Genomic DNA, 23,330 nt, shown 5'->3' with positions numbered 1-23,330 from the left:
CCTCCTCCGCCAGAGACTGGACGTATTCATGCGATTACCAGAGAGGATGCGCAGCGAGCTGACGGATCTTTTTTCCGCGATACGATTTCCATTTATACATTTTCCGCTGATATATTGATTGATATTGGTAGCTCACATTCTTTTATATCCCGTACCTTTATGCAGGAGATTGGTAGATTACATACTTTTAGACTGCAGTGACTGACCGTCTCCCTACCGTCCGGTGATACTTTAGACGTCACCCAGGAGGCCAGAGGTTGCCCGTTAGACTTTGGCAACATGATACTTATGGTAGATCTTTTAGTATTGAAGATGGTTGAGTTTGATGTCATACTTGGCATGGATTGGCTGTTAGTATATCATGCTACCGTTGATTGCTAGACGAGGGTGGTCACCTTCCGGCCTCCGAACCAACCCTCGTGGAGTTTCACTGGCATCAGAGACGACGACATCTCGATTATTTCGGCGATCCAGGCGCAAAAGCTGTTGTCTCACGGCTGTCACGATTTCCTATTATCTCTGATTAGTACCAAAGACAGCAGTAGTTCGCAGCTCTCCGACGTTCCTGTGGTCCGTGAGTACCCGGATGTGTTTCAAGAGGAGCTACCTGGTTTGCCTCCCAGAAGGCCAGTGGAGTTCGCTATTGAGATGATTCCGGGAACCGCGCCGACATCGAAAGCTCCGTATCGTATGGCACCAAAAGAGTTGAACGAGCTGAAGGTTCAACTCCATGAACTTTTAGACAGGGGATTCATTCGTCCTAGTGTTTCTCCATGGGGTTCACCGGTATTATTTGTCAAGAAAAAGGACGGCACTATGAGGTTATGTATTGACTACAGACAGCTGAATGCAGTGACCGTCAGAAATAAATATCCTTTACCACGGATCGAGGATTTGTTTGATCAGCTCAGAGGTACATCAGTGTATTCTAAGATTGATCTGCGATCCGGATATCATCAGTTGAGGGTCAGAGACTCAGATATTCAGAAGATAACTTTCCGTACGAGATACGGTCATTATGAGTTTTTGGTAATGTCATTTGGGCTTACCAATGCTCCAGCGGTGTTTATGGACTTGATGAACCACATCTTTTTGGAGTATCTGGACCAGTTTGTTATCATTTTCATCGATGATATATTGGTCTACTCTCGTTCCGAGGAGGAGCATGCACAGCATCTTCGTACAGTTTTGGAGATTCTTCGACAACATTAGCTGTACGCGAAGTTCAACAAGTGTGCATTCTGGCTATCTTCAGTCGATTTTCTGGGACATGTGGTTTCTAGCAGAGGTATTTCAGTAGACCCTCAGAAGATCGAGGCTGTCACCAGTTGGGAGCAACCGAAATCAGTTCAGGAGATCCACAGTTTTCTGAGACTAGCAGGATATTACCGACGTTTTGTCGAGGGTTTCTCGTGTATTGCTATGCCGCTGACATGTCTTACCAGGAAATGCGTGAAGTTCACGTGGTCCGAGGATTATGAGACCAGCTTTTAGGAGCTGAAGCGGAGATTAGTGTCGGCACCAGTTTTGGTTTTACCTTCTGGGGAGGATGGATTTGTACTCTACACCGACGCGTCTCTGCAGGGTTTGGGCGCTGTTCTGATGCAGCACGGCAGGGTAGTCTCCTATGCTTCTCGACAGTTGAAGGAGCATGAGAAGAACTATCCAGTTCATGATCTGGAGTTAGCTGTCATCATCTTTGCTCTGAAGCTTTGGCGGCATCATTTATACGGTATTACATTTGAGATTCTCACTGATTATAAGAGTCTCAAATATATTTTCACTCAGAAGGAGCTTAATCTCCGACAGAGGAGATGGATGGAGTTCCTGAAGGATTATGATTGTACCATTAGCTACCACCCGGGGAAAGCTAATGTGGTTGCAGATGCACTCAGTAGGAAGTCTAGAGGGACTTTGGCTTGCCACCGAGTTTCAGTTACAGACTTGGTTCAGGGTTTCTCTGAGTTAGATCTTGAGGAGCAGGGACCGATAGAGCAGGGTATTCTGGTTACCATGGTTGCTTAGTCGTCGATCAGGACGAGGATCTGAGAGGCCCAGGCTGGTGATCAGCATTTGCAGTTCATTAGCAGTCAGATAGCTTCCGGGCAGTAGACCGAGTTCACACGAGACGAGGAGGGTATTATATACTTCCGAGGCAGATTATGCGTACCTCAGTCTCATCCAGTCTTACAAGAGCTACTTCAGGAGGCTCACCGCTCTTGATTTGTGATCCACCCAGGCGGGACCCGTATGTATTGAGACTTAAGGCGTTCCTACTGGTGGAACGGCATGAAGAAAGACATCGCAGATTTCATAACTAGATGTCTTATTTGTCAGTAGGTGAAGGCTGAGCACCAGAGATCTGCAGGATTACTTCAGCGGATTCCTATTCCTGAGTGGAAGTGGGATCACATTACCATGGACTTTGTGGTGGGTTTACCGAGGACACGACGAGGCCATGACGCGATTTGGGTTATCGTTGATCGATTAACCGATTCGGAGGACTGATCCCCTGGATCGATTGGCGATCTGTATTGTGGGAGATCATCAGACTACATGGTGTTCCATTGAGTATCATTTGGATAGAGATCCACGGTTCACGTCTCATTTACGCGAGTCTGCGGCGGTCCTTGGGCACAGCTCCGTTTGATCTGACTTTCCATCCACGACGGATGGGCGATCGAGGCGGACCATTCAGACTTTAGAGGATGTGCTGAGGTCATGTGTTATGGATTTCGGAGGCAGTTGGGAGGACCATCTGCCGTTGGTAGAGTTTGCCTACAACAACAGCTTTCATTCGGCTATCCAGATGGCACCGTTTGAGGCGTTGTATGGTAGGCCTTGTCGGACACCCGTCCTCTGGGATGAGGTTGGAGAGGCCCAGATGTTGGGACCTCATAGAGCTCAGCAGGATGCAGAGTTGGTCCGTACTATCAGACGGAGGATGTCAGAGGCGCAGGACCGTCAAAAGAGTTACGCTGATCGGAGACGCAGACCACTGAAGTTCTCTGTTGGCGACCATGTATTTCTGCGAGTTTCACCCACGAAAGGGGTGAAGAGATTTGGCATCAGAGGTAAGCTAGCTCCACGATACGTTGGCCCTTTCGAGATCTTGGAGAGGATCGGAGCGATAGCTTACCGACTGGCACTACCACTGTCCCTGTCAGGCGTTCACGATGTATTCCACATATCGATGCTAAGGAGATACGTACATGACCCGACACATGTGCTGACAGATATCTCAGTTCCAGTTCAGCCTGACGTCACTTATGAGGAGGTTCCGGTACGGATTCTCGACCGGAAAGAGCGTCAGTTGCGAAACAAGACTATCCGGCTGGTTAAAGTCAGATGGCAGCATCATTCGGATGAGGAGGCCACTTGGGAGCTCGAGGATACTATCCGAGCTTGATACTCCCATCTTTTTACTTGAGGTATGTGATTCAATTTGCTGTTCAGCATTTATACTTTATATCTGTTGTTAGTACTTGCTGATGGTAGATAATGAAATTTGGGGACCAAATTTTTATTAGTGGGGGAGAATGTAAAATATCAAAAATAGGCGAATATTAATAAGGGAATTTTTCAGAATTTTTGAAAAAATTTCGAGAATTTTTCGGAGCTCGTACGGACGAGTTAACGGGGATAAAAACGGGGTCCGGGAGAACCTGTTTAGGCTACCCATTTAAGCGAGGAAAAGTTTACTTTTTCCTTTATTTTTCTTTTATTTCTTTTCTTTATTTCTTTTTCTTCTTTCCTCCGTTTTCTCTTCCTCGCCGAACCCACGCGCGCGCCGACTCCTTCCCCGTGCCCTAACCGCACGAGTGGTTTCTTCCTCGGGCTTATTTCCTTTGGCGCCGCTACTCTTCTTTTTCTTCTACCTTCCCGAGCCGAACCCCTCTCCTCCTCTGCCCTAGCCATATTGCTCCGCCATTTCCGCCGAGTGACAGCGCCGCCACAGCCGACGGCCGAGGCCTAGCGCCGGCCACCCCGAGCCCTAGCCTCCAGCCGTATTCCCTAGTATTGGGTTCACAGCCGCCGAGGTCGATTGCCACCTTGTTGCCGGATTTCACCTTCGTTCTCCATCCGACGGTGCCGCTCGTTTTCCCCTCTTTTCCTCGGTCACCTCCGCACAGACGCATCACGGCAGAGCATTTCCTCACCGGTCTCTCTTGATCTGCCCTCTCCCGTGCCTAGATTGGATCCACCAGGTCGCCGACGCTAGCCAAGGTGCAGCCGACATGGGCACCGAGCAGACCATCCGTGCCATTTCCTCTGTGCCCTAGTATCAGTGGCCAATCCTTATTTGTCTTACTCTCTGATCTCCGGCGATCTTGTAGGTAAGGGAGTGCTGGATTGATGTTGGGATAAGAATCTATATTTAGTTGGAATTTTGATCTTTTTGTTATGTTCAGTGAGGGATTACAGCTGGAAGGGGGTTTTTCTGGTGGGTTTTCTAGGTTTCCGGCAGCGGCTCTGGCTACTGGGATTCGACAACAACGTCACTGGGGACTGACTTCGTTGACTTATCTGGTTGTAAATTAACAGAAGAGGGTTGTGAGAGGTGAAGGAGCAGTAAGGTATGATGTAGAGATCTTGATACATTTTATATCTGATGTGATCTACGAATTTAGCATTATTGCTTAATTAGATGATCATGTGAGTCTAGGTAAGGAACATGATTATGATACATGTTGATTAGGTTTATGTGCTTTTGAATTAGGGTTTTGCCCTAATTTAGGGTTAGAGATTTCATTTAGCTATTTATGAGAATTGTAGTTAAATGAAATATATTTGCATTGGTGTCACAGGACTGTGACGCGGGACGAGCACTTCGACACAAAGGTTGTCTAGCTCGATTTATATCGGAGGCGGGTACTTCTGACTTTATGTCGTTTAATATGCATAGTAGTGAATTTAACAAATTACAATAATTATGTTTCTTATCTGTTCGGTTAGTCACTACCCGATACTTGTTACATGCTTGGTTGATACTTGTTTTGCATCTCATGTTATTTCTTACTTGCTTATACATGCTTATAGGGGGTAGTGATATACCATGCTTCACCATGTTCAGGTCCTAGGTTTTATACCTTGTTTTATCTGTGTACCTTTGATTTGATTCATTGACCTAAGGTGCACCTTCTATTTATATATGGTTTAGCTCAGGATATTTACATGGTTAGTGTCATGCATCATTCGCATGATTGCATGCTGTGCGATAGTCCGCTCCATTATTGTTGAGCACATCGCCAGTTACATGGATCTGCACACACCACCACTCATGGGTTAGTAGTCGATTCAGGCAGAGTGTGTTGCAGCAGGGACTCTGTTTGGCTTCGTTGGTCCGCTCATGGGTAGTGTGACGCAGCGTGGTAGCCGGCAGAGATTCCTCCCCGTCATCGTGTACCGGGAGATGAGAGCATTGCGCTCCCCCATTTATGATTTGGGGTAGGAGGATAGGTGTACTCCGACAGCATCCCGTCGACTCGGTCACTCATCAGGAGCAGTGATGACAGAGTGCACGGTTGTCACAGCCCTACCCACTCTATCTCACTATTGTGTGTGAGATGGTTGACTGGTGTCAGGGGTGACCAGGACGCATCATTGGCATCATACGCATTGATGCATTTATTTCTTGTGATTGTGTTTACTGCATTTATTTGCTGCATTTTTGGTTGGATGCCATGCTTGACATGCATGCAGGATTTCTATACCTCTCGGACTGTTTATCCTTGTACCAGGTTCTGGTTAGTACAGTTTTCTCCTGTGTACTACAGTTGCATTTTATCCTTCTTATATCAGGAGACTGTACGCATGATTAGTGCTAGATGTTATTTCCTTACTTTGTATATCAATTGTACCTGCTGAGTGTTGGACTCACCTCGCCTCCATTGTTGTTATTTTTCAGGTTGATGCTGTCAGGAGAGAGTTCCAGTTGCTGGTCCCTTGCAGACCACGAAGACTTGTTGACTTTTTGTTTTTAGTTTTTCTTCTTATTTGACTATGTTTAAACTTGGTTTGTTTGATATTTGGATATTGTATGGATTTTTGTGTCGATGGTTATAGTTTTTGGATATGTCTTGCTACATACCTGCCTAGACGGCAAAAGAGGTGAGTTTGTCGGATTTTGATTTTATGAGTGTAGTGGAGTAGGAAAAAAATCGGATTTGAGCTTTATGGGTGTAGTGGAGTAGGGTTATTTTCGAGTCTTGGTATTACTATTTTGTTTATTGCTTATTATACTGCATGGAATGTTTGTGTGTTGTATTTTATTATTTTTATTATTCTGGCCGCCTGTGGCTAAGGTATATGAGGATGTAGAAAAGTTTCAGATTGTCCGCCGTACAGGGGAGATACTGCCGAAATTTTCTCGGACAGGGACTCCTCCGGGGCGTGACATTCGTAGCTCTCTCGTCCCTCGGACGCACCGAGCCCATCGGCTCTGTCACGCCCCCAGAGGAGACCCTGTCCGAGAAAATTTCGGCAGCATCTCCCCTGTACGGTGGACAATCAAAAATTTTCTACAAGCACTAAATACTCAGCCACATGCGGCTGGAATAATAACAGTAATGAAAATCAATCACCACGCAGTTTATATATATATATTCAGCCTCTGGCTGACACAACCACGCAGTAATAATACTCTGACTCGAAATCAACCCTACTCAACTACACTCGTAAAGCCCAAATCCGATTTTTTTCTTACCTCTTCTGCCGTTCAGGCAGGCATGTAGTAGAGTAAATCCAAATCATACTAAAAGTTCATCCAACGGAAAGATTCCATACAATATCCATATGTAAGTCCAAAACAAAACTAAAATAAAGTCTGATAGCGAAAAGCTAAAATGAAACAACTCAAAAACCAGCAGCTACGTGCGGTGGGGACTAGCGATGGAACTCCCAGCATCAACCCGAAAATAACAACAATGGAGGCGGGGTGAGTCAACACTCGGCAGTACAATTGATATGCAAAGTAAAGAAATAACACCTAACACTAATCATCGTACACTCCTGATATAAGAAAGATATAAATATGCATCTGAAGTAAGCAGGAGAATGTACTAACCAGTCCTGAGTATAAGGTCAAGCAGTCCGAGTGGTATAGGAATCGTATGCATGTCAACATAGGTATCCAAACAATATGCACATATAAATGCGGCAACCACAAACACAAACAATAAATGCATCATGCATATGATGCCAATGATGCGTCCTCCCCTGACGCCGGTCGATCATCTCATACAAAAGTGAGGCCGAGTGGGTAGGGTGACAACTGTGCACTCTGTCGTCACTACTCCTGATGAGTGACCGAGTGGACGGGATGCTGTCGGAGTACACCTATCCTCCTACCCCAAATCATAGATGGGGGAGCGCAATGCTCTCAACTCCCGGTACTCAAAGACGGGGAGGAATCCCTGCCGGATAACACGTTGTGTCACACTACCCATGAGCGGACCAACGGTGCCTAACAGAGTCCCTGCTGCAACACACTCAGCCTGAATCGACCACTAACCCATGAGTGGTGGTGTGTGCAGATCCATGTAACTGGCGATGTGCTCAGCAATAATGGAGCGGACTATCGCACAGCATGCAATCATGCAAATGATGCATGGCAATAACCATATAAACATCCTGACCTAATCCATATATATAGAAATGTGCACCCTAGGTCAAAGAATCATATCAAATCAAGGTACACATAAGGTATAAAAACCTAGGTCCTGAACATGGTCAAGCATGGCATATCACTACCCCTATAAGGATGTATAAACAGGTAAAAATATACCTGAGATGCAAAACCAATCAATCAATCAAGCATGTAAGATTTGGGTAGTGATTAACCGAAAACAGATAAGAAACACAATTAATGCAGCATGTTAATTTAATTACTAAGCATATCAAATGACATAAGTCAAAAGTACCCGCCTCCAATAGAAATGTCCAAATCCGACATCGAGATACTCGTCTCGCGTCAAAGTCCTGAAATACCAATACACAGATATTTTATTTAGCTAAAAATTCTAATGAATTGCTAAATAAAATTCCCAACACAACTTAGGACAAAACCCTAAGTCATAATCATTAACCTACCTAATTAAACACAAATAATTTAGTTACTCAACCTGTATCAAATAACTAAATCAGACTCTTAATTCAATTAGGAAACCCTAATTGTCGATTAACCTTAATTGATCATCAATTAACTTGTCCACATAAAAACCTAGATCCACCCAACCGTTAAACAAGAACCTTACCTTTCACTGCTCTCTAGGTTCTGTCTGTATCGCCAACACCTGCAAATATTCCAGCCAGCATAAGGATTCTAGTGAAGTTAAAATGATCACACAAGAGATCGAATCCACACTTACCCCTAAGTGTCTACTGATGACTCTCAACAACCCAAAATTTCCGACAGCCAGGACCAATGAACAGCAACACTCAGCTAGTACTCATGGCAACCGATGCTAGGGCTGAGGCTTAGTCGACAAGGGCAGAAAGCACTAAGCAGTGGCGTCGGCACTGTGCAGAGGTGCGGTGGGTCGTGAGCACAGAGAGAAGAGGGAGTCGGGTGTCGGCCAGACCTAGAGCGGAGGAATTCACAGCGGTGCAGGCTGTGGCTAGGGCACGAACAAAAACCCGGCCGCCGGCGCTAGGGCATAGGCAATAGCGACACTGGTTCGAATCAAGAGACAGCAGCGACACTGTGGTGGTCGATGCTGAGGCACCAGAGGTGAGGCGCTGCTCCGTGCGTCGCCGGCAACAGTGGCGTCGGGTCGGAGTGGCGGCGACACGGCTAGGGATCGGCTCCGGTGCTCGAAAGAGGGAGAAGGACGTCTCGGTGGCTGGCGGCTCCTGGTGCGGCTCGGGAAGGAGGAGAAGGAGAGGCCGACGTCGATGGAGGAGGTGAAGTGCTCGGTGACGAAGAGGAAAAGAAGAGGGGAAGAAAGGAACCGTCGGATGGTTAGGGCACGGCACGCGCGGGTTCGGCGAGAGAGAAAAGAAAAAGAATTTAAAAAGGAAAAATCAACTTTTCCTCACTTAAATGGGGTAGCCTAAACAGGCTTTTCCGGGCCCCGTTTTTATCCCCGTCAACTCGTCCGTACGAGCTCCGAAAAATTCCCGAAAAATGTCCAAAAATTCCGGAAAATTCCTTTATTCATATTCGCCTATTTCCGGTATTTTACAGGCTCCCTTCCCGTGTCGTCCTTCTCGCTAGCTGCGTCTTCCGCTCGACTTCCTGTGCTTCTAAGTTCCTGCACAATCAGACACAAGGATGAAACACAAAGCAGGACCTAACCAACTTGGTTGATCACATGAAAACACCCACGGGGTCCAACAATCTCCCCCTTTTTGATGTGCATCAACCCAAGTTCAAGTTAGGGTAAAAATAGACAAAAAGTAATTTTAAAGAAAACTACTATACTAACATGTTAAGCATAAATTTACAATAAATAAAATCGCAACTCGGTTTAGAAAAATATTTAAAAATTTTAATTTTTCATTTTCCTAACTCCCCCTAAACTGGTACTTTTTTCTCTCCTCCTTTGATCACAGCAAAAACGGGGTAAAAAATAATATTTAGTAAATTCTTAAGTCAGAAAAAAATTCTGAGTAAAATGAATTTTCTAAAAAAAAAAAATTCTAAGTAAACTGTAGAATTAAAAAAAATATTCTAAGTAGAAATGATTTTTGGAATTTTCCAAAATAAATTTCAAACTAAAATGAATTTCTTGAATTTTCCAAAAAAAAAATTCTAAGTTAAACGACTTTGTAGAATTTACCATAAAGAATTTCTAAGTAAAATGAATTTTTTTAAAAAAAAATAACTAAAATTTCAAAGCATTATTTAAGTTTAATATTTTTTCAGAAAGTTAATTAAACATTTTATTTCTATATTTCAGCTTCCAGGTCGTGGCGATGCACTAGACCTTCTTGGTTATTGGAGCAACAACCACTTCCTTAGACAAAGTTTTATAAAGAAATTCTTTGTTTAATTTTCTCTCTTGAATATGCTCAGAATTCATTTAAAAATTCATCTGTTCTATAAGCCTATTTAGGAATAAATACGAAACTAGGTGTCTTAATTCTAGACGGCCTTATAGCCAGTTATACATAGAAAGCTTTATAAAGTTTAAACACTTTAAACCCGACTAACCTTCATTCGATCAGGCATTCATAGGAAGCGTTCATGGGAAGTGGTATGAGGCAAAGTGCCTCTTCAAGCCCAGTCGACCTTCATTCGGTTGGGTGTTTATAGAAAGTGGTATGAGGCTAAGTGCCTTCAAACTCGGTCGACCTTCATTCTATCGATGCTGCAAAAGGTTGGAACCGCCAACCCAGCGGCCCCCTCACCCCGACCCCACAAGTATGAGAGGGAGTAAATCACGGTGAATACGGGCCCAGCTATGACATGGCGGTCTCAGGGTTTAGCACGGACAGATATTGATGTTATCGCATTTGCTGCCGCAGACCCTCGACCTCTTGACCCATGCTGCAAGAATCCATGTCATAACCAGTTGATCCCGCCCGTGGGGGCGACCTTCATTCTATCGAGCGTTCATAGGAAGTTGTATGAGGTGTAGTGCCTCTTTAAGCCCGCTCGACCTTCATTTGGTCGGACGTTCATAAGAAGTTGTATGAGGCGCAGTGCTTCTTCAAGCCCAGTCGACCTTCATTCGATTAGGCGTTCATAAGCTCGGTCGACCTTCATTCGGTTGGGCGTTCATAGGAAGTTGTATGAGGCACAGTGCCTCTTCAAGCCCGGTCGACCTTCATTCAGTTGGGCGTTCATAGGAAGTTGTATGAGGCGCAGTGCCTCTTTAAGCCCAGTCGATCTTTATTCGGTCAGGCGTTCATAAGCCCGATCAACCTTCATTCGGTCGAGCGTTCATAGGAAGTTGTATGAGGCGCAGTGCCTCTTTAAGCTCGATCGACCTTCATTCAGTCGAGGGTTCATAGGAAGTTGTATGAGGCATAGTGCCTCTTCAAGTCCGATCAACCTTTATTCAGTTGGGCGTTCATATAAAGATTCGTAAAGCTAAGTGCTTTTGACCCGGCCGGCCCTTGAGTCGGACGAGCATGAAAATTAAAGGCTTATGAAACCGAGGGAGCTAAACTTGGCCAGCTTTTAGCTAGCCAATCTTACATGGTAAATTCGTTCGGCCTTTAACTGGCCGATTTTTATCCTGTCAAACTAGACTTAAGCATCTCCCAACCGAGCGAGTGACGGAACTAGAATAGGAGTACACCCCTATCCTAACTTTAACTATCACGTCGTCTTAACCTTATTTTAAAATTGTGCGCACATGAACCCTTTATTACCTGACAAATCCTTTCCTTTCCTGATTATTTAATTCTCTCTAATTAGGTACACAAATCATAATCACTTCCTTTTAAGTTCTGCCGTTTCATTCAACGGCGGTCAGAGCGAGGAAATTAAGCTTTTGAATGTACGTATGAATGCGACGAACCCAGGCCCAACCATATATTCAATGGAAACGAAAGAACGAGGTACTTTTATCGACTCGGTTTCATGCATTCTCATGCCTGTGCGGTCTCTCCCCACGAGGAATTATCTTAGCTTGCAGAACAGAAAGTTTGATCGCAGCAGAAACGACAGAAAAAGTACGTACCTTAAGGTTTTGGACCGAGAAGAAAGTCAAAACGTGGCGCATGCATGAAATGGAAAACCCCCGTCCGACTGCTTGAGCAGAAGGAAAGGGGCCTCTTGCCTTGAGATTTGAGGTGATAATTTGTAAGGATGTAAATAAGTCGAATTGAGTTGAATAGTATTAAGTTTGAGTTTGGTTTATTTAAATTATATTTGGACTCTAACTCGGCTTGAGTTCGAATTGAATTTTCATCACAGAGCTCGGCTCATTTTGGATTTATTAAGTTCGTGAAGAGTTTGAGCTCGGCTTGTATAGTTAACGAGTCAAATTTGCTAAGGCTCGTTTTATAGCTTGAGTCTTTTAAGCGAGCCGAGCTCGGGCTCGGGCTCGAGCTCGCGAGCCTATAAATGATTATATTTGTAAATTCACGAGTTGAATATCCATAAGTTCGAACTCAGCTCGATAAAACTGTCGAGCTCGGCTCGATAAGTCAAACAAACGAACTCGAACGAATTTTTTACCGAATCGAGTTCAGAATAGTTCGTTAGGTTCATTTATATTCCTAATAATTTGGATAGATTTGCTCGTTAGGTTCATTTATATTCCTAATAATTTGGATCGAATCAAAAATATTTTTTTTTAAAAAAATATAATTTGAAAATCTTAAATTTGAACCGAACTCAGATAACTGATGAACTTGAAAAAATTTATTTTATTATTATTATTTTTCTAAAATTTTTAATTTTTATCTAAATATTTTATTAATGTTATACAAACATTCTGTTATGCATGTGCATAAAGTTTTTAAAATAAAATTTAATTTAACTTTAAAAATTTCTAGATTCAGGTCAGTTCAGTCATTTATGCGAGCCATTTACGTTTTCGAATTTATCCGAATAGGAATAAGACCTCGTAATATTAAATAAATAACTCTAAAGAAAAAAAATTATTCAAAAATAAATTAAATAAATTAATTAAATAAATTAATTTAGCACTGATTTCGAACCCCAATAGAGGTTCCTTCCTACAGGATTATTCAAAAATTTAGGGAGTACATAGTTCTTGGGCACTTTTCTAAGTTGACCCTGATAGTTTCTAATGTACCAATTCAATTTTCCATAAATTCTAACTTTTGATTTTGAAAATCTATTTAGGCATGCATCATTATCTTTCAATTTCTTAATTTCAACTTTTAATTTTTCATTTTCTAATTGTAGATTATCATACATTTCTAGTGGGCATGCTTTTGCTAGGTTTAATTTCAATTCAGCATTTTCATTTTCTAATTTGAATAAATTTTTATAAAGACATTTAATAAATTGAAAGGACTGAGTTGGGGTTAGGTTACGTACCTTACTTACCTGACACGGTGATTCTCTCCCTTCATCGTCGCTTTCTTCTTCTGATGATCCTCCCCCTTCATCTATGCTCATCTCTGAACTTGAGTCATCTTCAGGAAGATGGTTGGCTACCAGCGCTAATCCGGAGAAGGCTTCGATGTCTGATTCGGAAGAAGACGAATCTGACCAGGTGACCTTCAGATTCTTGTGCTTGGAGGATTCTGGTTTCTTGTTGTCACGCCCCGGAGGAGTCCCTGTCCGAAGAAATTTGGGCAGCATCTCCCCTGTACGATGGACAATCTGAAACTTTTCTACATCCTCATATACCTCAGCCACATGCGGCTGGAATAAAAACAATAATAAAATACAACCACACAAACATCCACGTAGTTTATATATAAGTAAACAAAACAGTAATACCATGACTCGAAACCAACCCTACTCCACTACACCCATAAAACACAAATCCGACGAACTCACCTCTTCTGCCGTCCAGGCAGGCATGTAGTAAAACATATCGAATAAAAATCCATCGACATCACAAAATCCATACAATGTCTATACCATCAACCAGAACAAGTTTAGCAAAATCTAAGTAAGAAAACCAAAAGACCAACAATATCTTTGAGATCTGCAGGGACTAGCAACTGGAACTCTCTTCTGACAGCATCAACCTGAAAAATAACAACAATGGAGGTGGGGTGAGTCCAACACTCAGCGGGTACAACTGATATGCAAAGTAGGGAAATAACATCTAGCACTAATCATGCGTACAGTCTCCTGATATAAAAGGATGAAATGCAACTGAAGTAAACAGGAGAAAAACTGTACTAACCAGGACCTGGGTATAAGGACAAATAGTCCGAGAGGTATAGAAATCCTGTATGCATGTCAAGCATGACATCCAACCAATATATAACAAATAAATGTAGCAAACACAATCACAAGAAATAAATGCATCAATGCGTATGATGCCAATGATGCGTCCTGGTCACCCCTGACATCAGTCAACCATCTCACACACAATAGTGAGACAGAGAGGGCAGGACTGTGACAACCGTGCACTCTGTCGTCACTGCTCTTGATGAGTGACTGAGTGGACGGGATGCTGTCGGAGTACATCTATCCTCCTACCCCAAATCATAAATGGGGGAGCGCAATGCTCTTAACTCCCGGTACATGATGACGGGGAGGAATCTCTGTCGGCTACCACGCTGCGTCACACTACCCATGAGCGGACCAACGAAGCCAAACAGAGTCCCTGCTGCAACACACTCTGTCTGAATCGACCACTAACCCATGAGTGGTGGTGTGTGCAGATCCATGTAACTAGCGATGTGCTCAACAATAATGGAGCGGACTATCGCACAGCATGCAATCATGCAAATGGTGCATGACACTAACCACAAAATATCCTGAGCTAATCCATATATATATAAAATTGCACCATAGGTCAACGAATCAAATCAAAGTTACACTGAAGGTATAAAATCTAGGTCCTGAACATGGTGAAGCATGGTATATCACTACCCCTATAAGCATGTATCAACAGGTAAGGAATACATGAGATGCAAAACAAGCAATCACCCAATCATGTAACAAGTATCGGGTAGTGATTAACCGAAACAAATAAGAGAACATAATTATTGCTACTTGTTAAATTCACTACTATGCATATCAAAGACATAAAGTCAAAAGTACCCGCCTCCAATAGGAATGTCCAAATCCGACATCGAGATGCTCGTCTCTCATCAAAGTCCTGTGATATCAAACATAATGTCTAGTTAAGCTAATTCTATCCTACAACAATTAGCCAAACTAAATTCTAATCCAATTAATCAATTAGAGTTAACTTCATTAACCCTAATCGTCCCACTTTCTAATTAAGACTTACTATAACATAGTCTATCATAGATTCAACACAAAAACTCACCTAAATCTGTACTTACCCACTGCTAGAAAAGGTTACAGCCGGATCCAGTGGCTGCAGCAAGGCGAAATTGCTAATCAACAACACAATTATCCTATTTCATCAACAACATGAATCAATTACCCTAAACCTTACCTAAATTCACAACCGTTGTTACTACCGAAGAAGGGTTGTCTCACTGCTAGAACTAAAACAAGCCCACTGCAAGTCTGTCTTCTCCTCACGGCCGGAATCACTGCTGGAATCAAAACTGATCAAGAAGAAGATCAAGCAGTGAAGATCACGGATCATACAACCCCAACTCACCTTATTGACTCGGATTTAGGGCACAACGCAAGAACAGGGAGTCGACGGCGATCTAGGACAAAAACATCGCAAAGGAAAGGCGATCGACGCTAGGGTTCTTGTGGCCGATAGTGTCTCGGAAGGGTGAGGGAGTCGCGGGTTGGCCGGGGCTAGGGCTCACGGACAGCGGCTGTTTGGCATGGCACCGGCGCTAGGCAATGTGGAAGGAGTGTCGTCGGCTGAGGTAGCGATCGACGCCGTCGCTCGGCGAGGAGGAAGAGATCAGTAGAGGGGGAGGAGAGAAGCTCACGTCGGGAAGACAGGAAAGGAAACAGAGGGATAGGAGAAGGCTTTAATCGCGGCGTGCGGCGGTTGTTGCGGCGCTGGTTAGGGCAAGGAGAGGGCACGGGCGTCGGGCACGGGGAAAGGAGAAGAAACGGTGACAAAAAATAAATAAAAGAAAAATAAATATAAAAATAAAAGGAAATATAAACATTTCCTCACTTAAATAGGGTAGCCTAAACAGGCTTTCCCGGAACCCAAATTTTATCCTCGTTAACTCGTCCATACGAGCTCTGAAAAATTCTCAAAAAATTTCCAAAAATTTCAGAAAATTCCCTATTAAATATTTGCTTATTTTTGGTATTTTACATTCTCCCCGGCTAATAAAAATTTGGTCCCCAAATTTCGATATTTATCATCAGCAAGTACTAACAACAAATAGAAAGTATGAATGTTGAACGGTATATTAAATCACATACCTCAAGTGAAAAGATGGGGTATCGAGTTCAGATAGTATCCTCGAGCTCCCAAGTAGCCTCCTCGTCCGAATGATGTTGCCATCCGACTTTAACCAGCCGGATAGTCTTGTTCCGCAACTAACGCTCTTTCCGGTCCAAAATCCGTACCGGAATCTCCTCATTAGTAATGTCAGGCTGAACTGGAACTGGGATATCTGCCAGCACATGTATCGGGTCGGGTACGTATCTCCTCAACATAGATACGTGGAATACATCGTGGACGCCTGACAGGGACGGTGGTAGTGCCAGTCGGTAAGCTACCGCTCTGATCCTCTCCAAGATCTCGAAAGGACCAATGTACCACGGAGCTAGCTTACCTCTGAGGCCAAATCTCTTCACCCCTTTCATGGGTGAAACTCGCAGAAATACATGGTCGCCAACAGAGAACTTCAGTGGTCTGCGTCTCCGATCAGCGTAACTCTTTTGACGGTCCTGCGCCTCTGACATCCTCCGTCTGATAGTACGGACCAACTCTGCATCCTGCTGAGCTCTATGAGGTCCCAACATCTAGGCCTCTCCAACCTCATCCCAGAGGACGGGTGTCCGACAAGGCCTACCATACAACACCTCAAACGGTGCCATCTGGATAGCCGAATGAAAGCTATTGTTGTAGGCAAACTCTACCAACGGCAGATGGTCCTCCCAACTGCCTCCGAAATCCATAACACATAACCTCAGCAGATCCTCTAAAGTCTGAATGGTCCGCTCTGACTGTCCATCTGTCTGTGGATGGAAAGCTGTACTGAAACGGAACTATGTGCCCAAGGCCTGCTGCAGACTCTGTCAGAAACGAGACGTGAACCGTGGATCTCTATCCGAAATGATACTCAACGAAACACCATGTAGTCTGATGATCTCTCAGCAATACAGATCTGCCTATCGATCCAGGAAATCAGTCCTCCGGATCGCTAAGAAGTGTGCGGATTTGGTTAATCGATCAACGATTACCCAAATCCCGTCATGACCTCGTCGTGTCCTCGGCAAACCCACCACAAAGTTCATGGTAATGTGATCCCACTTCCACTCAGGAATAGGAATCCGCTGAAGTAATCCTACAGGTCTCTAGTGCTCAGCCTTCACCTGCTGACAGACAAGACATCTGCTACAAAATCTGCGATGTCTTTCTTCATGTCATTCCACCAGTAAGAACGCCTCAAGTCTCGATACATACGGGTCCTGCCTGGGTGGATCGTAAATCGAGAGTGGTGAGCCTCCTGAAGTAGCTCCTGTAAGACCGGATGAGACTGAGGTATGCATAATCTGCCTCGAAAATATATAACACCCTCATCGTCTCGTGTGAACTCGGTCTGCTGCCCGGAAGCTATCTCACTGCCAATGAACTGAAAATGCTAATCACCGGCCTGAGCCTCTCGGATCCTCGTCCTGATCGACGACTGAGCAACCATAGTAACAAGAATACCCTGCTCTGTCTGTCCCTGCTCCTCAAGGTCTAACTCAGAGAAACCTTGAATCAAGTCCGTGACTGAAGTCCGGTGGCAAGCCAAAGTCTCTCTGGACTTCCTGCTGAGTGCATCGGCAACCACATTAGCTTTCCCCGGGTGGTAGCTAATGGTATAATCGTAATCCTTCAAGAACTTCATCCATCTCCTCTGTCGGAGGTTAAGCTCCTTCTGGGTAAATATATATTTGAGACTCTTATGATCAGTGAGAATCTCAAATGTAATGTCGTACAGATGATGACGCCAAATCTTCAGAGCATATATGATGGCGGCTAACTCCAGGTCATGAACTGGGTAGTTCTTCTCATGCTCCTTCAGTTGACGAGAAGCATAAGAGACTACTCTGCCGTGCTGCATCACAACAGCACCCAAACCCTGTAGAGAAGCGTCAATGCAGAGTACAAATTCGTCCTCCTTAGAAGGTAAAACCAAAACTGGAGCCGACACTAATCTCTGCTTCAGCTCCTGAAAGCTGGTCTTGCAATCCTCGGACCACGTGAACTTCACGCCTTTTCTGGTAAGGCATGTCAGTGGCATAGCAATACGCGAGAAACCCTCGACAAAACGTCGGTAATATCCGGCAAATCCCAGAAAACTGTGGATCTCCTGAACTGACTTCGGCTGCTCCCAACCGGTGACAGCCTCGATCTTCTGAGGGTCAACTGAAATACCTTTGCTAGAAACCACGTGTCCCAGAAAACCGACTGAAGATAGCCAGAATGCACACTTGCTGAACTTCGCGTACAGCTGATGTCGTCGAAGAATCTCCAAAACTGTACGAAGATGTTGTGCATGCTCCTCTTCGGAACGAGAGTAGACCAATATATCATCGATGAAAACGATAACAAACTGGTCCAGATACTGCAGAAAGATGCGGTTCATCAAGTCCATAAACACCGCTGGAGCATTGGTAAGCCCAAAAGGCATTACCAAAAACTCATAATGACCGTATCTGGTACGGAAAGCTGTCTTCTGAATATCTGAGTCTCTGACTCTCAGCTGATGATATCCGGATCACAGATCAATCTTAGAATACACTGAAGTACCTCTGAGCTGATCAAACAAATCCTCAATCCGTGGTATAGGATATTTATTTCTGACGGTAACTACATTCAGCTGTCTGTAGTCAATACATAACCTCATAGTACCATCTTTTTTCTTGACAAACAGAACTGGAGAACCCCATGGTGAAACACTAGGGCGAATAAATCCCCTGTCTAAAAGCTCCTGGAGTTGAACCTTCAGCTCGTTCAACTCTTTTGGTGCCAAACGATACGGAGCTTTCGATGTCGGCGCGGTTCATGGAATCAGCTCAATAGCGAACCCCACTGACCTTCTGGGAGGTAAACCAGGTAGCTCCTCAGGAAACACATCCGGGTACTCACGGACCACAGGAACGTCGGAGAGCTGCGAACTACTGCTGTCTTCAGTACTAATCAGAGATAATAGGAAACCGTGACAGCCGTGAGACAACTGCTTCTGCGCCTGGATCACCGAAATAATCGAGATGTCGTCGTCTCTGATGCCAGTGAAACTCCACGAGGGTTGGTTCGGAGGCCGGAAGGTGACCACCCTCGTCTGGCAATCAACGGTAGCATGATATACTGACAGCCAATCCATGCCAAGTATGATATCAAACTCAACCATCTCCAATACTAGAAGATCTACCATAAGTATCATGTTGCCAAAGTCTAACGGGCAACCTCTGATCTCCTGGATGACGTCTAAAGTATCACCGGACGGTAGGGAGACAGTCAATCGTTGTAGTCTAATAGTAGGTAATCTACCAATCTCCCGCATAAAGGTACGGGATATAAAAGAATGCGAGCTACCAGTATCAATCAATATATCAGCGGAAAATGCATAAATGGAAATCATACCGCGGAAAACGGATCCGTCGGCTCGCTGCGCATCCTCTCTGGTAATCGCATGAATACTTCCAGTCTCTGGCGGAGGAGGATGTGGTAACGCTGCCAGCGGCTGCTGCGGCTGGGCAGAAGCCTGCCACTGAAGCGGTGCTGGATAATGTGTCAGAGAAGACTGAGAGGACGGTGACTGATACTGTGTAGATGGCTGGGACTGAGTCTGGTACTGGCCTAAAGGCTGAGGCTACATCTGATACTGCCCCTACGTCGGATAATAAGGTTCTGGAACAGAACTCTGGGGTGCTATGGAAGCACTGGAGTACTCCTGTCCAAGCATGCCAAATGTCACTGATGTAGATGAAGTTGTCCCCTGCTGACGATGTGAAGACTGGGCTTTCTGCCCTCCTCGATATGCCCCCGTCTGACTAGACTGTCCCCTCTGACCTGACCCTCCGGAAGCCGTGTGTTGAGCCTTCAGCTGACAATCTCGGCTCTGGTGCCCATGCAGTTTGCAATAAAAGCAAACTGGCTATCCCAGAGAGCAGGCTGGGGTGAGATGATCTCTGGACCCACATCGGAAACAGTGAGTATCGCTGGAAGGTGGTTGCCGGTTCTGTTGAGAAAATCGGGAACGTTCTGAAGAAGACTGCCCTGACTTCTGAGGCCTACGAGATACCCCAGAAGTACCCTGACCTGACCGATCGCGACTACTCTTCTGCTGTCCAGTCGTCTGTGCCTGCTGGATCTGCCCTGATGCCTGACCCGTATGCTTCCTCTTCCTGTCCAGAAATGCTCTCTACTGAGCTAACTCTATCATCAAAGCTCGATCCAGTGCATCTGAGTAAGATACGATCCCTAAATCGGCAAGTCGTACTTGCATATAACCATCCAGTCCCTGTATAAACTGCATCATACGAGATCTGTCCTCCGCAACTAACTCTGGACAAAACTTAGCCAACCGGTTGAATTCAGTATTATACTCTGTCACCGAGCGATTGTTCTGCCTCAGACTCATGAAATCCTGCCGGCGAACCATCTGATATGCTAGTGGAAAGAAACGACTTTCAAAAGCCTCTTTGAACCTAGCCCAAGTAACGTTCCGCTCGCCGATGATGGAACGCTGAGTAATCCACCAGGCGTTAGCCTCATCCCGTAAGTGGAAAGCGGCTAGCTCTGCTTTCTCCCACTCGGAGCAAGCCATGTAGAAGAAAGTCTGCTCCATAGTCTCTATCCATGACAGGGCCATACGCGGATCGAGGTCTCCTCGGAAGAGAGTGAATCGAGTCTTCATCAACTCAGCCAATGCTGGAATCCTAGCTCGTGCTGCGACAATATCAGTGAGCTGTGTCGGGACGGCTACAGGAACTGGCGGAACCACTGGAACTGGTGCTACAGGTGGTACCGCGGAATAAACCGGAGGAGGAACTCCCGGTGCTGCTGTATAAACTGGAGCATAAGCCGTCGGTGGTACTGTCGGGTGAACAAAAGTGGTCGCAGCTGGAGGTACAGTAGGTAATGGTATCGGATGTGGAGCAGCTGCTGCTACTGTAGGCACTGGGGGCACAGGTGCCACTGGTGTCGGGTAGACTGTAGGTCCAGGTGGCGGTGGTGCCGAGTACGCCGTAGGCTGCTCTGGAGCAGATGTCGGGTACGCCAATGGTACCCCTGATTGTACCGTAAATACGGTAGGAGTGGATACCGTTAGTGCGGCCGAAGTAGGTATGTCTACAGGAGCCATCGGGATTTAAGAGCCCGACACTCCCGCTGCATCCTGAGTCTGTCCCTGACTGACAGGCTCATCTACAGTAGGCATCTCTGACATATCTAGAGATCCCGAAGTCCTCGTACGTGGTCGTCCAGCACTACGTCTCGCAGCAATACGCGTAGATCTCCTCATATCTGTTAAGTTATATTATAGATATTACTACCAGTATAACAATCATAAAATAAACATCATACCTATTTGCTGTCTGGAGATGTTCCGTCGATGTCCAGTCCCCACATTGACCTTGGAATTTCGTACAAGAAACATCGCCAGAAATCCATATAAATCCAAAACGGAAATCCGAAACATAACCATAACGAAAATCCAAAAATGCCCAGTTTGACTCGCAAACCTGGCTCTGATACCAAATAAATTGTCACGCCCCGGAGGAGTCCCTGTCCGAAGAAATTTCGGTAGCATCTCCCCTATACGGCGGACAATCTGAAACTTTTCTACATCCTCATATACCTCAGCCACATGCGGCTGGAATAAAAACAATAATAAAATACAACCACACAAACATCCACGCAGTTTATATATAAGTAAACAAAACAGTAATACCACGACTCGAAACTAACCCTACTCCACTACACCCATAAAACACAAATCTGACAAACTCACCTCTTCTGCCGTTCAGGCAGGCATGTAGTAAAACATATCGAATAAAAATCCATCAACATCACAAAATTCATACAATGTCTATACCATCAACCAGAACAAGTTTAGCATAATCTAAGTAAGAAAACCAAAAGACCAACAATATCTTTGAGATCTGCAGGGACTAGCAACTGGAACTCTCTCCTGACAGCATCAACCTGAAAAATAACAACAATGGAGGCGGGGTGAGTCCAACACTCAGCAGGTACAACTGATATGCAAAGTAGGGAAATAACATCTAACACTAATCATGCGTACAGTCTCCTGATATAAAAGGATGAAATGCAACTGAAGTAAACAAGAGAAAAACTGTACTAACCAGGACCTGGGTATAAGGACAAACAGTCCGAGAGGTATAGAAATCCTGTATGCATGTCAAGCATGGCATCCAACCAATATGCAGCAAATAAATACAGCAAACACAATCACAAGAAATAAATGCATCAATGCGTATGATGCCAATGATGCGTCCTGGTCACCCCTGACACCAGTCAACCATCTCACATACAATAGTGAGACAGAGAGGGTAGGGTTGTGACAACCGTGCACTCTGTCGTCACTGCTCCTGATGAGTGACCGAGTGGACGGGATGCTGTCGGAGTACACCAATCCTCCTACCCCAAATCATAAATGGGGGAGCGCAATGCTCTCAACTCCCGGTACACGATGACAGAGAGGAATCTCTGCCGGCTACCACGCTGCGCCACACTACACATGTGCGGACCAACGAAGCCAAACAGAGTCCCTGCTACAACACACTCTGCCTGAATCGACCACTAACCCATGAGTGGTGGTGTGTGCAAATCCATGTAACTGGCGATGTGCTCAACAATAATTGAGCGGACTATCACACAGCATGCAATCATGCAAATGGTGCATGGCACTAACCACAAAATATCTTGAGCTGCACCATAGGTCAACGAATCAAATCAAAGGTACACTGAAGGTATAAAACCTAGGTCCTGAACATGATGAAGCATGGTATATCACTACCCCTATAAGCATGTATCAACAGGTAAGGAATACATGAGATGCAAAACAAGTAATCACCCAATCATTTAACAGGTATCGGGTAGTGATTAACTGAAACAAATAAGAGAACATAATTATTGCTACTTGTTAAATTCACTACTATGCATATCAAAGACATAAAGTTAAAAGTACCCGCTTCCAATAGGAATGTCCAAATCCGACATCGAGATGCTCGTCTCACATCAAAGTCCTGTGATATCAAACATAATGTCTAGTTAAGCTAATTCTATCCTACAACAGTTAGCCAAACTAAATTCTAATCTAATTAATCAATTAGAGTTAACTTCATTAACCCTAATCGTCCCACTTTCTAATTAGGACTTACTATAACATAGTCCATCATAGATTCAACACAAAAACTCACCTAAATCTGTACTTACCCACTGCTAGAAAAGGTTACAGCCGGAGCCAGTGGCTGCAGCAAGGCGAAATTGCTAATCAACAACACAATTATCCTATTTCATCAACAACATGAATCAATTACCCTAAACCTTACCTAAATTCACAACCGTTGTTACTACCGAAGAAGGGTTGTCTCACTGCTAGAACTAAAACAAGCCCACTGCAAGTCTGTCTTCTCCTCA

At 44.6% G+C, this 23,330-nt stretch overlaps 1 long non-coding RNA gene across 2 annotated transcripts; it reads right to left on the bottom strand.

Moving 5' to 3' along the window:
- Positions 1-14,656: 14,656 nt before the first annotated feature.
- LOC121968600 lies at positions 14,657-15,577 on the bottom strand. Of its 2 annotated transcripts, none has more exons than XR_006108232.1 (4): positions 15,189-15,577; positions 15,018-15,117; positions 14,902-14,936; positions 14,657-14,711 (listed from the first exon to the last, which is right to left on the bottom strand). It is a non-coding gene; the product is annotated as an uncharacterized LOC121968600 (long non-coding RNA). The 2 variants fall into 2 exon arrangements; XR_006108233.1 differs by having other exon boundaries at positions 14,658-14,711; positions 14,886-14,936.
- Positions 15,578-23,330: the final 7,753 nt, after the last annotated feature.

Source organism: Zingiber officinale, chromosome 3B (genome assembly GCF_018446385.1).
Source record: "Zingiber officinale cultivar Zhangliang chromosome 3B, Zo_v1.1, whole genome shotgun sequence".
Lineage (NCBI taxonomy): Eukaryota > Viridiplantae > Streptophyta > Magnoliopsida > Zingiberales > Zingiberaceae > Zingiber > Zingiber officinale.
The sequence above is the reverse complement of the archived record's forward strand: the minus strand, read 5'-3'. Positions and strand labels throughout refer to the sequence as shown.